We start from the raw sequence: 17,970 nt of genomic DNA, 5'->3' as shown, positions 1-17,970 counted from the left end.
CGAGACCAGAGTAAGGGACCCCTCAAGTTTTGGCCAGAGCTTCACTCTACTTAGGGATGCCATTTTTGACCACATAGGGAAACCCTGGGGTGGGGATCGGTTTGGGGCCAGGAGGTAGCGAGGCGTTACGTTTGACATAGCACCAGACAGCCCAGGAGAATTGAAAACTGTACCTTCTGGAGTCATCGACGCAGGGATGACATGTAAAGCCATGATGAGGTTGCCTAGGAGCGGAAGCAGGGACCCTGAGGCCCAACCTGAGCCTGGCTCTCCAGCGGCAGAGGCCCGGGGAAGGCGAGAAGCTGGAGAGCCGGGAGAGAAGGTGGGGGGTCTGTACACCAAGCCCCAGGGCTTGACTGCGGGGTGGGGGGTCAGGGGCTGACTGTGCCCTGAGCAAGACGGAGGCTCTGGGCAACTGGACCTCATCGTGGGGCAGAGGGGACAAAGCCCCACCAGAGGGCCACTTTGAAGGCCCACTGAGCTCCCTGCTGCTTGAGGAACTGCTTCTCCTGCAGGGACTGGGCTCCCAGGCTCTGTGTTTAGGACGATGGTGACTGTAGGCCTCTCCCTGGGTGGGGGGGAAGCTGTTCCAGGATCCCCCGAGTCTCCTCCACGGGGAAGGTCTCTCTCCTCCACGGGGAAGGTCAAGACTGGGAGCTGAGTCTGGGGGACCCGCACAGGCCCCCCACCCGCCTGTACCTGTTTTATTTCTCAAACGGTTCAAAGGAGCAGTTTCTCAGGTGCCAGGGGTCCCGTCCACACCCTCACTGGTGCCACCCTGTCCATGTCGGGTCAGAGACCCTCCCAGAGCAGGACCCAAGGCTCCCCGGGGGTCCCTGGCCCCCACTCAGGCTCACCTTCTAGAGTTCAGTTCTCAAAGCGCAGCCCCGGTCTAGCCGCCTCACCCGGAGCCCGGGGGACACCCAAACCCCTGGGCCCTTCCCCAGACCCCCAACTCAGGAACTCGGGGGGCTTCTGGGGTCCATGCTCTACACACCCTCCGGGGAATTGTGACGCAAGTCCAAACTGCAGAACCCTCGGCCCAGGCCAGGGGCCAACAACCTGTGACTCTGCCTGTTCCTGGAAATAAAGTTTTACGGCAACAGAAACACCCCCTCATGTTCATCCTGTGTGTGGGAGAGGCCAGGGGAGGACCGTGAGCAGGACCCCACTTGGGTAACACTTGTGACCACACTTGGGTAACAGGCCCGCGGGGGTTCAAGGGAACCCGGCACACTCAGTCCGCATCGCGAAGCCACTCCCAGGCGCAGGCTTCCGCTCGCCAGGCATCACCTCCGCCTTGACGCTGGTACCCCAGCAGTCCCAGCAGCTCCAGAGAAGCTCCACGAACAGCAGCCACGCGTCCAGAGGGCACACCGGGTGCCACCACGTAGGCCCTGCTGATGGGAGCTGGCGTGGGCAGGACACCCTGGAGTCCTCCAGGAGACACAGGCCCACGCTCCCCGAGGCTCCCAGAGCCAAGTGCTGCGGACGCCGGAGGCACGGCCCCTCCAGCCCCTCCGTGCACAACGGGCCCTGAACAGACCCGCGTGGTGCTGACTGCGGGCCCGGCCCTGTCGCAAGCACCTTGCAAACCCTGCTTTATTCCTCATTCCCTGCACCAGGCACATTCCCTTCCCGCTAGCCCAGTGAGGGAACTGAGCCACGGCCTGGGCTGCACGGCCGTGGGCTGCACGCGGGGCCCGTGGACGCCGTGTGGAAGCAGGCTGGCCCGGGCCAGGCCCAGGGGCCGCTCTGAGTAGCTGGGGTGGAAAGTGAGGCCGATGGTCTGACAGGAAGCCTGCGGGCAGAGCAGGGAACAGAAAAGTGCACTGGGACCCGGGGCGAGTCCTGGAGGCAGAAGTCCAATCGGAGCCCCTAACTCAGTGACACAAGAGACCCAGCACGCCCCCCACAGCCCCTGAAGACGCAGTGTACCCGCTCCTCCCTATGACCCGCGGTCACTGGTGGGAGTGGACGCTGGGTGGAGATGCCCCCAGACCCATCAACTGGGGGAGGGGCCTCCGCCCCTGTGCCCACTGTGCGGTGACCTCAGGACGCTGTCCGGCGCCGCAGGACGGCGGCGAGGAGGGGAGACACAGGAGTCCAGTGCAAGTTCTGCCTCAGGCTGCCCGGCCGCACCCCTCTGAACTTAAACACAGGGTGGCATTGAGCCACCCGCAGGCCTCCGGGAGGCGGGTGGGACGGGCCCACCGGGCGCTGCAGGATCGAGAGGCGGCCTCAGCACCCTGTACGTCTTCAGTTTCTTCGTCCTTGGTGAAGAAGGCCCCCTCAACTAACCCAATGTGTCTGGGGTTACTCTACTTTTCGGGCATGCGTATTCTGCCCCTCCAGCCAGGTTCGGCCACACAAATGGGGCCCAGACCGAGCCCAGAGAGTCAGCGCGTGAGACCACACGTACGCCTGTTCTCACCAGCTGTGTGCCACCTGTGGTCTGCACGCTCCGGGTCGAGGCTGGTACCCGGCTGCCTCGGTCACGCAAGGCGGCGTGGCGGGCCCTCAAACAGGCCACTGGAACAGGACAGAGTCCAGACACAAAGCCTCACGCGCTGGCAGGTGGAGGCACGACACCTGCCCACCCGGCGACCATGCGAGGGAGCTGTGTGCAGGGTGTCTGTTAGGAGGCGCTCTTGGGAGGGAGGCGGGTGGGCCTGTAGTCCACTCCCAGATCTCAGCCAGCCCCGGGGCCTCTGGGATGACCTTCAGAGCTGTCGGAGTCAGAGCCAAGGTGCCTTCGAGCCCCGCGTGGATCAGTCACCGGACCCACACTTTGTCGGGAGCACAGCGTGATCGTGGGTGGGTGGTGCTTTTTCCTGCAGCAAATATCCCCAAAGAGGACCTGCCCACTGAGAGCCCTCATCCAGCAGCTGGAGGGGGGCCCAGCAGTGTCACAGAGCCCTGCACCTGCCAGTGGGACAGGGAAGTCTTCAACGATCGAACCAGACGTTCACATTGGAACAAATAACCGCGGCCCTTATCTCTCCACACACACAAGCCAATCTGATACGGGCCATAAGCCAAACACAAATGCTGAGAGTATAAAATTCACAGAAGAAAACACTGAAGGATTTCTCTGTGACCTGGGGTCAGGCAAAGACTTCTCAGTTAGGAAACTCAAGGCATGAACCATAAAACTTTTAAACTGACGAGATAAACTTCATCAGAATCCAAACGGCTAGTCGTCTAAAGACATTGATAAACAATGAATAGACCACATACAAAAACTCAAGATAGATTAAGACCTCAGCATAAGACCTGAAATGACAAAACCAGAAGCAAATTCGGGGAGAAGGTTCTTGACACTGGACTCAGCAGTGATTTCCTGGAGATGATGCCAAAGCGCAGGGAGCAGAAGAGAAGCCGGGTGACATCAAACTTAAAAACTTTTGTGCAAGGGGCACCTGGGTGGCTCGGTCCTTTGGGCCTCAGACTTCAGCTCAGGTCGTGATCTCGCAGTTCGTGAGTTCAAGTCCTACATCAGGCTCGCTGCTGTCAGCTTAGAGCCTGCTTCGGATCCTCTGTCCCCCTCTCTCTGCCCACCCCCCACTTGTGCTCTCTCAAAAATAAAACATTAAAAAAAACCTTTTGTGGTACCTGGGTGGCTCAGTCGGTTGAGCGTCCGACTTCAGCTCAGGTCATGATCTCACGGTCTGTGAGTTCAAGCCCCGCGTCAGGCTCTGTGCTGAGCATGGAGCCTGGAACCTGCTTCGGATTCTGTGCCTCCCTCTCTCTCTGCCCCTTCCCTGCTCATGCTCTCTGTCTCAAAAATAAATAAAAACATTTAAAAAAATAAATAAAAAAAAAACTTTTGTGCATCAAAAGGGAACTATCAACAGAGTGAAAAAAAGCAACCTATAGAATCAGAAAAAATACTTGTAAATCACTTATCTGACATGGAGTTCATATGCAGAATGTATATAAAGAATTCCTACAGGGGCGCCTGTGGCTCAGTCGGTTGAGCGTCCGACTTCAGCTCAGGTCACGATCTCGCGGTTCGTGAGCTCAAGCCCTGCGTCGGGCTCCGGGCTGACAGCTCGGAGCCTGGAGCCTGCTTCGGATTCTGTGTCTCACTCTCTCTCCGCCCCTCCCCCAATCATGCTCTGTCTGTCTCTGTCTCAAAAAAAAAAAAAAAAAAAAAAAAAGAATTCCTACAACTCAACAATAAAAATCAAATAACTCGGGTCGCTTGGGTGGCTCAGTCAGTTGAGCATCCGACTTCGGTTCAGGTCCTGATCTCGCGGTCTGAGTTTGAGCCCCGCATCGGGCTCTGTGCTGACGGCTCAGAGCCTGGAACCTGCTTCGGATTCTGTGTCTCCCTTTCTCTCTGCCCCTCCCCCGCTCACACTCTATCTCTCTCTCTCAAAAATAAATAAACATAAGAAAAATCAAATAAATTTAAAAAAAGCTAATTGGCAAAGAACTTGAATGGACATTTCTCCAAAGATTATATACAAACAGTCAGTAAACATATGATAAGCTGTCCCCCACCACATGTCGTCAGAGAAATACAAATCAAAACCATAATGAGATACCACCCCACATCCATTAAAGTGGTAACTATTAAACAAACAAAAACAAAAACAAGCGGAAAACCACCAATGTTGGTGAGGATGTGGAGAAACTGGTGGGATTGTGAAATGGTGTGGCCACGGCAGAAAAGTAGGGAGGCTCCTCAAGGTAACTGAAACCAGAGTTACCACGTGATCCAGAAATCCCAGTTCTAGCTAATTATCCACAAGGATCCAAAGCAGCGTCTTGAAGAGATGCTCACCCACCCCTCCTGCTCGGGGCAGCACCGTCCACGGCAGCCAAGAAGTAGAAGAGCCCAGAGTTCTTCATGGACGAGGGACAAAGAAGCCGTGGTCCATCCACACCACAGAACAGCGCTCAGCCTTACCCGGGAAGCAAATCCTGACCCTGCTCCGACACGGACGAACCCCGAGGACACTGGGCCACGTGAAATCAAGCAGTCGCAAACAAAAGACAAACGCCACGTGATCCTGTTTGTCTGACGGACCTAGAGTCGTCCCAGTGATAGAGACAGGGAGGAGAATGGCGCGTAGGGAAGGGGAGGAGGTGTCTGATTTGCAAGACGACAAGGTTCCGGAGACCTGGGCCACAACAGGGCGAGCACACCTGCCACCGAAACACGGTTAAGCGGGTGCATTTTATGTGTTCTAAACGGGCAAGGACAGACCAGGAGAAAACATCCAGGAAACATCTCTCTGACAAAGGACCGTAGAAAACAACATGTGGGGAGCAAAGAGCCCTGCGACTCCCTTACAAAACCACAAACACCCCCCAGATAGTGCCCAAGGCCGCACAGATACTCACAAGGACCCGGCTACAGCGTAGCGGTGAGGAGTGATGTAAAGAGAATTAACTACCAAGGGGGCGAGCAGCATTCTCGCGAACGCAGGCGGAGGGCACCCCGGCAAGGAACCGACGCGGAGTCCCCCTCCGCCGCCCCAGGATGAGGGTCAGGCCTCTCTGGAGACAGTGTGGGGGGGCACCGAATGGCCCGAGCTGCGCAGGCTGGGATGACCGAGAGGCTGGCCGGGAAGCCACCTGTGGGGGGAAAAGCACCACGGGCAGGAGAGCGGCCCCTCCTCCTTGTGCCCTCAGTGCCTCCCCGCCCCCCCGCCCCCCGCAAGGCCTAACGCCACGGGCAGGGGAAGCCGGCGGGCGGCTCCGCCGTGACCAAGGACAGCAGAGCAGGCGGATCGGGAGCTGACAGAAGGCCGCTACCAACAGGAGAGTGGGCTCCAGCCACTTGGGCAACTCGGGTAGTTTCTTACGAACTTAGGCCACCACGCCCGCCGTCCGTGACCCAGTAATACCACCACTGCTAGGTATTTATCGGAGGGAAATGAAAGCACCCGGTAAGGACGACTCGGGGCGGCCTCGTTCACAATGGGCCCAACCTGGCGACAGCCCACGCGCTCCCCCGCAGCGGGTATTAGGAGATCGGTGAACTCACACCGGGGAAAGTGGAAGAACAAAGGAGGGCCGGCTGCGGTGACGGGAAGGGACCTCAGAAGCGGGGCGCCCAGCAGAAGCAGCCGGGCACAGGCCGCCACCTCCCCCGGCAGCCAGGCTCGACCACGGCGGGAAGGCCCACGGCGTGGCTGCGAGTGGCAGAGCCCACGGACGGTGCCTCAGAGCCGCCCCCTCCCGTGTGATGTACCCCTCAAACAACCGTAACGGGGAGAACAGAACCTCTGCTTTAGGGCGATTCGAAAGCAGAGGAGGGGCCGCGGAAAGGCCCCGGGGGCACCGCCGTCTTGCCCGGCACGGCCTCAAATCAAGTGATTTTGTGTCAACCTGAACTCACTATATCCCAGCAGCGAATAGCTTCCACGCAGGCTTCCAAAAACGCTGGAAGAAGTTGTTTTGTCCTAATTCCTCGTCAATATTTCCAGCTCTAGTTTCTATCATTGATGGGGCATACCTACGACTAGTAGTTTTTCGCAAGCTGAGATTTCGAGGCGCTTCAAGGCCTGCCTGTGAAAACCAGGAGCTGCAGCCAGAGGGCAGTGCTGAGCCCGACGGCTCTCCGTCCCTCCCAGAGGGACACCGGCTGGCTCCACCTGCCTGGGTTTACTGAAACCCCCGAGCTGTGCGTCCCCAGCACTGCCACCGAATACAACTTCCGCAAGGAAATCTGATGTACGGGATCCCACACCCCTTTCTAATTACAGGCCTTCGAAAGCACAGCCTAATTCAGCATCCCACTAGCGCTGGCCTACTGTCTTGCAACATTAGGCCTTCTATGAGGTTACAGTGACATTTTTCTTTTTTGCTTTAAAAAAAAAAAATCTTTTCAAGTTAATGTCCGAAGGTAATTATTCCAACACAAAAGCAAACCGGTACGAAAGCAGGATGCTATTTTTGTACCATGTCCCCACGTGCTCCAGAATTCTCTCTCCTGTGGCCCCCCAGTTTCCTAAGGAGCCTTAACTTGCTGTGAGGGGCTGGGTCAGCCGTGTCTTTCATTTTCCTTAAAGCAGAGGGGAAGCTCCGTGGTGGCGAGAGAAGATGCTTAATAATACCTACTTGAGGGGCGCCTGGGTGGCGCAGTCGGTTAAGCGTCCGACTTCAGCCAGGTCACGATCTCGCGGTCCGTGAGTTCGAGCCCCGCGTCAGGCTCTGGGCTGATGGCTCGGAGCCTGGAGCCTGTTTCCGATTCTGTGTCTCCCTCTCTCTCTGCCCCTCCCCCGTTCATGCTCTGTCTCTCTCTGTCCCAAAAATAAATTAAAAATGTTGAAAAAAAAAAAAAATTAAAAAAAAAAAAAATAATACCTACTTGAGTTCTGAAGATAAAAGGAATTCTGGACTTTTCAGCGTGGTGAGCGGGTGGTCAAGACGTACTCTGATCCGGGCAGGTCTGACTGAACGGGATGGAAGCGGAAATTCATGATCGCATGGCTCTAGGAGCCATCTAGGATACATCCATTTGCCGCGGTCTCATCTCATGATTTTTCATACTCCTTTGGCAACTTACGCTTTGTTGTGTATCCTTTTACCTTCGAAAGGCTTTTTTTTAGTACATACTGTACCCAACACGAATTCTGTTTGCCTTGTTGTGACATAAACCAAAATTAACAGAAGCTTTTTTTTTTTTTTTTTTTTCCCAACGTTTATTTATTTTTGGGACAGAGAGAGACAGAGCATGAACGGGGGAGGGGCAGAGAGAGAGGGAGACACAGAATCAGAAACAGGCTCCAGGCTCTGAGCCATCAGCCCAGAGCCTGACGCGGGGCTCGAACTCGCAGACCGCGAGATTGTGACCTGGCTGAAGTCGGACGCCTAACCGACTGCGCCACCCAGGCGCCCCCTAACAGAAGCTTTAAAGAGCTAATTTCTTGGGGCGCCTCGGTGGCTCAGTTCGTTAGGCATCTGACTCCTGATTTGGGCTTGGGATCCCAGGGACATGGGATCGAGTCCCACACTGGCTGTGTGCTGACAGCGTGGAGCCTGCTTGGGGTTCTCTCTCTCTCCCTCTTTCTCATGCACACATGCTCTCTCTCTCTCTCTCTCAAAATAAATAAACTTTTTAAAAAAGGCTAATTTCGCTCCACGGCTGACAGGAAGCTGAGTCCTGCCACTATTCGTGGCAGATTCCTCCATCAAGATGCTCTCAAGTCTGAAGAAGGCTGCCAAAGCCCCGGTCATCAGGCCTGTGTTTCAGGAAAGCAGCAGGAAGAACCCCAAAGGGCCCACTGCACATCTCCCATTGGATGATGGTCATTATCTAGAATGTGCCCTCCACGTGTTTCCCTGGGCTCCCACTCTCACCCAGACGTGCATAAGCGCATGCACACACACGTACGCACGGCATCCTGGATTCCTGGTCCTGTAAATGAGGTATTCTGCACGTGTCTGCCTCTTTCCTTCCCCACTGGCCACGCCCCATCGAAACCCCTTCAGGATACCAGCTAACTCGCACGTCGCTCTCCTCAGGGCTGCACCCACCCCCAGATGTCGGCCGCAATCGTTAACGTGCCCCCACTGGTGGGCGTTCGCTAATTCCAGTATTCTACCAGGACACCGTGCGGCCGTCCTGACATGGGGAAGTCAACGGGGAGGCTGGGTTTCATTTTCACAGCTATTGCCAGACTGATTTCCAAAGAAGCCAAAACATTTCATATTTTACCAGCGCTGCGAGTACTTTTTCCTTCCACCTCCCCACCAACAACAAATGCTACAACTCTTCTGAAAATCTTGCCAGCCGGTCTGTGGGTCTAGAGCTCACGGATTTCTGTTTCCCTACCTACTGAAAATCTGGGCATTTCCATGTTTCTTGGCCATTAGGATTTGCTCTTCTATGGACATTCAGTTCAGATAATTACTGTTTTTCTGTTTGATCGTCACTCTTTGACAATTTCTTTAAAGGTTTCTTTATAATATATATTAACTCTTTGTCATCTACATCACAAATATTTTTACAGTCTATCCATCGATTGCCAATGTTATAGTATTTTTGCCATACGAAGTTTTTTTATGCTTATACATTGATACTTTCTTGAATAGCTTCTGGTCTTGCAATCTGGTAGTTACTGAGGGTTCCCCCTCGGGGTGCCTGGGTGGCTCAGTTGGTTGAGTGTCCAACTCTTGACTTCAACTCAGGTTATGATCCCAAATCGTGGTATTGAGCCCTGTATCCAGCCCCATGCTGAGCATGAAGCCTGCTGGAGATTCTGTCTCTCTTTCTGTCTGCCCTTCTCCCCTGCAATCAATCAATCAATCAATCAATCAATCAATAAAAGAGGGTTCTCCTACATCTATAGTGGCATTCTATTCTTGGGCATTTATTCATCCATATACATTTTAAGATTTTTTGGGGCACCTGGGTGGCTCAGTCGGCTAAGCGGCCGACTTCAGCTCAGGTCATGATCTCGCGGTCTGTGAGTTCGAGCCCCACGTCGGGCTCTGTGCTGACAGCTCAGAGCCTGGAGCCTGTTTCAGATTCTGTGTCTCCCTCTCTCTGACCCTCCCCCGTTCATGCTCTGTCTCTCTCTGTCTCAAAAATAAATAAATGTTAAAAAAAATTTTTAATTTTAAGATTTTTTTATCCAATTCCAAAAAGATGCCTCCTTGGGATTCTAACTAGAATTGTATTACATTTGCATATTAATTTGATTTTTTTATGGTGTAAAATCTTCCTAAACATGCCTTTCCATAGGTTCAGATTTCCATATGACCTGTTTTCTTTATGTGGGTCCTACACCTTTATTCTGAAATGTATTTTTTTCTTCACCATATATATGAAATGTTTGATGGGTTCTTATTGCCAGAGCGGAGAAAGCCAATGACTTCTGTATTTCAGCTTGTATCCAGAAACCTTACCCAGGCTCACTGTGCCTGTTTGTAGAAACAACGCGGTTTATGCCGAACTGGGAGTCTGGAGCATTGGCACGTGCTAGGCAGAGGGCACCTACGTGAACCGCGGGGCACAGAGGCTCTGATGAGCTTCCTGGCAGACGCCACTTCACAGATGCTGTGACAACCCAAACACACTCACTGTGGCTTCAGCGGGAGACGCCTCCTGGAAGTTTGCACCTGTTTTTCTCTGCACTTCGCCCCACGTGCCCGTTGCCCGTGATTTTACTTTGTGCCCTTTCGCTGTGCTAACTGTGGGCTGTGAGGACAACTCGACAGTGCGTCCTGTGAGTCATTCTAGTGAATGACCAGACCCGGAGGTGGTCTGAGGGACCCCCACACATCCTATCAGCAAAAAGAGCTTTACCGCTTGTCTAGTGTTATATCACTTCCTTTCTCTTTCTGGAGTCTTGTTGTATTTGCTAGAACCTTCAAGTCATTTTGAGCAGTAGTGATAGCAGACAGTCCTAATTTTAAATGACATGGTTTTAATGTTTTGCTATTTAAGAGAGCGTTTAAGAGAATTTCTGGTTTGCATTACATTTTTAAAAAATTTTTTAATGTTTATTTATGTTTGAGAGACAGAGAGAGGAGGAGCGCAAGTGGGGGAGGGGCAGAGAGAGAGGGAGACACAGAATCCGAAGCAGGTTCCAGGCTCCGAGCTGGCAGCACAGAGCCCGACGCGGGGCTCGAACTCACGAACTGTGAGATCATGACCTGAGCAAAGTCAGATGCTTAACCAACTGAGCCACCAAGGTGCCCCGGTTTGCATTACATTTAAGCAAAACTGGTCCTTCAACAACACAGTTCAAGTGTCAGTGACCCTGTGTATTAACTGAGTCGCCGCACCAGGTGGAGACTGCCTGAGCTCGCCAGCCTGCAAATCACTACGTAAACAACAGCCGCGCCTCCTGATCAGTGACCATCTGGCGCTTCTTCCCAAGCCCCGTGGGTGACCGGTCACCGCGTGTTACTCAGCGCCCGGACACGAGCCAGGTCGGGAGCCGTGCCACCTTCCCTGATGGACACACTGGCTACTCTGCGGAAACGCGTCACCGAAGCCGGGAGTCGACCGACAGAGGTGAGAAAGTGGCAAGGACGGGAAGCGGGGACACTGGAGGCAAATCCAGGTGCAGCGGCGACGGGGCCGGAAGAAAGAGCTGCGGCCAGAGGGGCCTGGTGAGGCCGACTTGATGAGAAGGACGATGTCCCCCGGGAGTGACGCCGGCCACGCCCCCACGCCGACGGAGCCCTCGACACGTTTCGCGTCGCCCCGAGTGCGAGTGCGAAGGCCGCGCTGGAAGCTGACCGCGACGCGGAACAGACAGCGACAACCGACAGAGGTCCAGAAAGGATGCTCGCGGCACGTCCTAAGTCACAGCGGAAGAGGCGAGCGCTGCTATTGACAAGTTTTTTGCAAAGAGATAAAACGCTTCGATTCTTAGTGTTTCTGTTCTTTTAAATCAGTGTAGTAAGGGGCGCCTGGGTGGTGCAGTCGGTTAAGCGTCCGACTTCAGCCAGGTCACGATCTCGCGGTCCGGGAGTTCGAGCCCCGCGTCGGGCTCTGGGCTGATGGCTCAGAGCCTGGAGCCTGTTTCCGATTCTGTGTCTCCCTCTCTCTCTGCCCCTCCCCCGTTCATGCTCTGTCTCTCTCTGTCCCAAAAATAAATAAACGTTGGAAAAAAAAAATCAGTGTAGTAAGTAGTGTGACTCTTCTCCTGCTCTGTGTCTTTCAATTAGTGGGGAGGGTCTCCACTGTTTTGACAAAACATCTTAAGGTTATAGAGCCACCGCGCTCCCCGCGTTTTACCACACCGACTTCCCTTAATTTAGGAATGGAACCTCACGAACAGCTTCTCCACCACCCACCGAATAGGAGCAGCCAGCTTTCCTTCTGGATTGGTGTAGGACTTGGTTGGCGGTTCTCGACATGAAGCTGTGCTCACTTTCGTGGATGGGCCTTGCTTTGTTGTTGTTTTGAGCATCACTGGATTCTGTCTGCGAATCACTTAATTTCTTCCGTCTTTATTCGTGAGCGCTGTGTGGGTTCCTACTACGAACACCACCTCCGACAGATTTTGAACCTGGCGCTAGCTTCTTCAAATGAATGGAAGGTGCTTCCTCCCTTGAGGCTTGGGCTGGGTTAGCCAGGTTTGATCTGCTCTGTAAAGGCTGTGAACCCACCAGCAGCAGACCCTTTTTGAGTGGTGGCGTCTCACTCCACGTAGGCTATTTTCTCTGGACTTGTGGAGGGCTGATCTATTTTCATGGAACCACCTTTTGGATTTACTTATCCTGACTAGTTTCCATTTTCTATCTTTAATCTGTTTCTCTAGGAACCGTTTTTCTCCAATGGCCTAAAGAATACTTAGTTCCTTTGACTTCTAGTCTGAGCAACTCCCAGGGTTTAGAATCGTTACCCTCCTGGCAGTCTGTAATTATTCTTTTCATTTCCTCTTCGTTCTGACAGTTATCTAAGGGCATTTTCTTTTTCTAATTTCCAAGCAGTTATTATCTATGTCCAATTTTAATGGATTACGACCAAAACATGGGGCCTTTAAAATCCCCTCATTTAAAAAATGTTTCAGGGAGCCTGGGTGGCTCACTTAAGTGTCCAGCTCTTGATTTCAGCTCAGGTCGCGATCCTAGGGTCACAGGTTTGAGACCTGCTCAGCACAGAGCCTACTTAAGATTCTCTCTCTCTCTCTCTCTCTCTCTCTCTCTCTCTGCCCCTGTCTCCCACTCACGCACTCTCTCCAAAATAATAAAATAAAGTATAAAAGTAAGATGTGTTTCTTTGTAGTCAGGCACACAATCTATTCTTGTGAACGTTTCACAAACATAAGGAAAATGTTTCTTCCAATACGAGGGATGTCGGATTCTACACATGAACACGTCACCTTTACAGACTGTACTGTTGAATTCCCGTCTCCTAATTGGTCAGTCGGAACTCTCAGAAATGGCAAGAGTTGTACCAGGATCTCCCATCATCACTGCACTGTTGGGAATCCTCCCTGCATTTGCACACGTATTCATAACATACCATAATTTTGCCTCGGACCTTCGGTTACTGTTCCTTGTTTACTGGCACCCTTGACCTTGGACGTCACCCCGCCGGACGTTAGCAGCTCAGCCCCTGCTTTTTGTTCGCCTGTCTCTGGAGTCTTTGCCTGCCTTTACTTTCCACTTTCATGGCTTTGGTGTGTTCTGGGAGAAGCACAGGGCTGGGCTTACTCTGCAGCCCTACGTGACTGTCTTTTGGTGGGAAAAGTCGCTCTCTGTAATAACTTACTTGCCTCTGCTCCCCTCCCCTTTATGTTATTACTTTGTTCATTATGCACAACTGTTCCTTACTCCTTCTCCCTGTTTCCCTAAGTGCAGCCCGCCGTATCTCTCCATTTGTCGGAAGTTCTGATTCAGGGCTCCGTCCCTTTGCCGCGCTCGTGATCATGGCTGCCATGTGAAGACTAGATCCCAAGTTATTTCCCACACCGTGTTTTCTTCCCTCTACATCCTCAGTGCTGGAAGGCGAAACTTTAGAACCTCCACTCCTACACCCCATGAGACCGTGGAACGTTCACTTTAATGATCTGTTCCTTACTTCTCAAAGAAAGGTAACCAGTGGACAGGAGGGGAGAAGGAACAAGCTGTTGAGAGGCCAGTTAGGAAGTTATTGGTCAGAGATGCTGGTTTTCAGCATGCTGATGGTTTTCAGATGTTTGGGAAACTCAAATCTGCAAGGCTTATGTGTGCAGTGACAAAGTAAACCAGCTCAGCCCCCTGTGTAAAGTGCCCCATCCCAGCCAGACCCCTCCCTCCACCCAGACCAGACACCTCAGGGCTTTTCACACTTCACTCAACTACCACAGGTACTTCAAGCTCACATCCAGAACCCTCCCCCTACTCCACCAGATGTGATAATACCACCGACCTAGTGTGCAACTAAAGCCCTGGAGGCCGCCCCAGAAGACAGCTCACCACTCCCAGTCAGTAACGCGTCCTCAAGTCGGCCTCCCCCAGGGTTTTGAAAATTCACTCTTCTCTCCCCAGCTCGGCAGACTGAGTTCAGGCCAGGTCGCTGCTCGCCTCCCTCCCAGGAGGCATCCCCTCCCTCCTGCTCTGCTACCTGTTCTGCCAGTCTGGCCCCTGGAATGGAATAAGGAACCTCATTTAGAGCGGAGTTAGAATGGAGTCGGGAGGCAGGCGGGGGAGCTCTCCCACCCCAGCACTCACTGCCCACCGCAGACCCAACAGGAAGGGAGGCACCTTGCGTCCCAGCGGGAGGAAAGGAAGATTTCCTCCTCCCCTGGCAACAGCCCAGACAGTGAGAGACCATCCCAGCTGAGCCAATGAGAGAAGGTCGGGAGTCCAGCCAACGGAAGGCTGGCCCAGCCCAGCTTGTAAGACACAGTCGCAGCACAGCCAATGAAAGATTGCCACGGCCCAGCCAATGGGAGACTGCTCCAGCTCAGCCAATGAGAAACCTACACTTCCCGCTCCCAGTTTACTCCAGTGGACTTTTTTGCTTACAACAGCCCTCCCAACTCCCCACTTACAAAGGAGCCTCCTCTCCTTTTTTCCAGGATTTGCCTATGGCTTTGGGGTAGCTTGTCTGTCCTGGATTGAAATTATCCCAGATAAATCCACCTTTTGATGGCAAAATAGCTGGCAGTTTTATTTTCGAGATTAACAGATTTCCTCACCTTCTGCTCCTGTTGGTTCCTATCTATTCTCTACCCTGAAACAAGAACGGTCTAAAGCTCAAATGTGACATCACTGCCCTGCTTAAAATCCTTCCCTGGCTAGGATCTGCCTCCACTATGAAGTCCCACCATTCTCTCTGACCCCATTTCACAGAAACCCAACCTGGTCCAGCTTGTAAAAGGCAGAATCTGTGATCCGTCTCCTGAACCGTATCGTAGACCGTAACCGTAGCCAAGGACTCAAACGTCCACCAAGCCCCAGGCTCACACGACCCCACCCCCGTCCCGGCTTCTCTGGGCACGGTGGCTTCAGCCATGACTCTAGCATTGCTGTCTGGTTTCAGCCAAAAGAATTAGGAGGGAGAGGGAGGGGAAGAGGGAGAAGGACCCGACTATAGGACCAGTTTAAAACCCTGAAGGGTGCACTGGTCCAGTGAAGGCAGGTGCCATATTCCAGATCAGTAAGGGACCCACTATATTGGTGGCATAAGAGAAGCAATACTCAGAACAGGGTGTTCGGTACCCAAATTCTCAGAGCGGAGCGGGTGGTGCTAATTGCAGAGCAGACAAAACATGAAGTGCCCCCTGCTTTTCAGTTCCCCTCTGGCCAAGTTTCCTCCCTTTGACCCTGCGCCCCAGTCTTCCTGGGCCATTTTTCTTCCAACATGCAGGCTTTCTGATGGTTCACGCAGGTTCTCAGCAGGGCTCCGGTGTCCTCTCCGTGCCCCTGACACTCCGCCTCCCCTCAGAGCTCAGCTGAAGTGCCCCACCTCGGGAAACTTCCCAAGCAAACATCCCCACACATCCCCTCCTCCAGGTCAAGGCCGGACCCTCCAGAGGAGCTCCTAAGACAACACAGATCACGTCCCCTTTCAGCGGTCTCTCCACTACATCCTGGGTTCTTCTAGGCAGAAAGCCTCTCTTATTTCTATTCTACCTCTAGTACCCCGGACCTGGGACAAGTACTCAACTGCTCAGAAATCTTTTTCTAAAATTATTTATGATAATGACTCTTTTTCTGCACTTCGCTGTGAACCGCTGTGACTCTGCAATCCATCCTACACTTAACGGGCCACTCTTAAACCTCAGTATAGCTCTCTGCCACCTCCATGAGCCCTGTGACAGAGGAGAAGGTGGCTTTTCACCTGACCTGAGGACAGTACACTGAGGCACCCAGGTCAGAGTCACAGGCCATCCAGGTCAGAGAGCCGGGGATACGGAAGATCACCTCCCAGTTCTGTGTCCTTCCCTGGATGCCTCTCCCCTCCTGACCGTCGAAGGCAGGCCCTCCGGTGCAAGCAAGAACTCCCTCCCCAAGCTCTGTGGGTTCTATCAAGCTGTATTTGAGTACCATCTCAGTGTCGGGTAGTTCAGATCCAGAAATGAATAAAACACAGATCTGACCCTCAAGAGACCTATAATACAATGTGGAAAGTCCACTCTTCAGGAGATCAGCACTTACTCAGGGGCTGGGTCACTTAACTATAACCCCTAAAAAGCAATCCCAAAATGATCGCAGCATAAATGAACTACTTAATTCTGGCACGCTAATAAACGTGGCGGTCACAGGAAAAGAGATACTCCATTCTGTCCAGAGATTTGTAGGCTGCCTTGCCGTAGACGGGACACCTCTGGGGGTAGAGATGTGCGAGGAAGGGGAGGGCTTCTGGGCAGGGGGGAGGAGGGGTGAGCAGGGGGAGCAGTCATTCCAAGCAGGGCGGCATGTGCCAGGGGAGGGACGTACAAGGAAGTGAGAAACAGCCCCGTGGGCCTGGGTGGGACCCAGCTTGGGAGGCGGAGCAGCGAAAGGGCAGCCAAAGGCACGTCCAGGCTGGACCCGGAGGGCCTCCCGGGCCCGCGGAGGCGGAGGCAGGGGCACGCGGAGTGCCGTGTGGCACGCAGGGAAGGAAAGAAGCCAGCCCTGGCAGGGGAGGGGAGGGAGGGGCAGCCATTAGCGATCAGGCGGGAGACTCCTGCTCCCGGCCACCAGGACTCCACATGTCCACGCTGCCATTCTGACAAAGTGTATGGGATCCGAAACATGTTCATCAACGTGATATTAACAATTCTTCATTTCCACTGGAAAGTATTTTCCGGAGCGCATTTCACTATGTCCTTATAATTCCCTGCTCACTTTTTTTGTAATAAAACATCTTTCATTAGGATTATTTCTCCTCCAGAGAAATGTATGGGGAGTTGGGTTCCATCTATAATTTTATCAGTCACAACTTCTGCCACTGCAGATTCTCATTGGAGCCATTCTTTTCCCGTGTGAGATTTTAGGAAGATGATTGTCCTAATCATTTGTAGACTGCAACAACTCACGGAGTGTGGTTTTAGGATTAATTATTCCTGCTGAGCTTATTGTAATAGTTTTCAATGTCATCAATGAGATGGAATTCTTTGGTTTCGTCCGTAATACACTTCATCACTCCGTTGTATCGTGTGTTACATTTTGTACCAACAACATATATTACGAATCCTGTCCGTGACTGCAGCGGTGTGCACTTTCAGGTTGGTCGCAAGAGGGCGTCCCGAGGTTTCAGCGGGGTGAGGAACGACGACACTGGTGGAGTCCCAGTGAGAACAGCCCGCCTCCCTCCTGTCTCCCTCACCAGAATGAAACAAAACAAAGGCACCAACCAAACCTGAGTGGTGCCTGCCCCCCCCTCTCGCCCAAAGGAGACCTGGTTCACCCGAGAACAGTAGGAAGAATCTGACCCCAAAACGCCAGGTTTTGCACAACACCGAGTGCTTTATGCCAGATAATATTAACTGTCAAAGGAACCTGAGGTACTCACTCTCCCACACCTTCACAACATCAACGTCAAGAACAATCAAAAGCAACCTCAGGCCACATCATGATGCGCATCCAGTGATCCGTAAAACCGACACCTATTGGCACCGAAGTCCAGTCCGCAGGCCTTTGCCTCCTTGCCAAAGAGGCCCAGGGCAGGACGCCGTCACCCCTGGAGTGACAGCACATGGAAGCAAGGGCAGGACACCCTTCCGGTGTGCTGAGTTTGCTACCATCCTGCTGAGGGCTTTTACACCGATATCCTAAGAGCTCTCGGTCTGTACTTTCCTTGTGGTGCCTTTGGTTTTGGTGTCCAGGTGATGCTGGCCTCACGGATGTGTTAGGAAGTGTCCCCCCGCTTCGGTTTTTGGAAGAATTTGAGTAGCATGCATGTTAACTCTCATGCTTTGTAGGACGTTTGGTACTGTAGCCTTCTGTTCCTTAAGTCTTCTTTGTGGGGAGGTTTTGATTATCCAATCTCTTCTCTCGCTAGAAGTCTGCTGAGATTTCCTCTTCCTTCCTCAGCTGTAGCAATGCGTGTGTTTCTAGAAAGCTGTCCATTTTACC

At 53.0% G+C, this 17,970-nt stretch overlaps 1 protein-coding gene across 5 annotated transcripts in view; it reads right to left on the bottom strand.

Annotated features, from left to right (window-relative positions):
- The window catches only part of ASPG (asparaginase), a 41,000-nt gene extending 27,048 nt beyond the window's left edge, over positions 1-13,952 (bottom strand). For all 5 annotated transcript variants that reach the window (XR_007153280.1, XM_047864035.1, XM_047864036.1 and 2 more), the window contains exon 1: positions 13,882-13,952. The gene's annotated coding sequence lies outside the window, so the exon portion shown is untranslated. The remainder of the gene's footprint in view (positions 1-13,881) is intronic.
- Positions 13,953-17,970: the final 4,018 nt, after the last annotated feature.

The sequence above is a fragment of the Prionailurus viverrinus genome, chromosome B3 (assembly GCF_022837055.1).
Source record: "Prionailurus viverrinus isolate Anna chromosome B3, UM_Priviv_1.0, whole genome shotgun sequence".
NCBI lineage: Eukaryota > Metazoa > Chordata > Mammalia > Carnivora > Felidae > Prionailurus > Prionailurus viverrinus.
The sequence above is the reverse complement of the archived record's forward strand: the minus strand, read 5'-3'. Positions and strand labels throughout refer to the sequence as shown.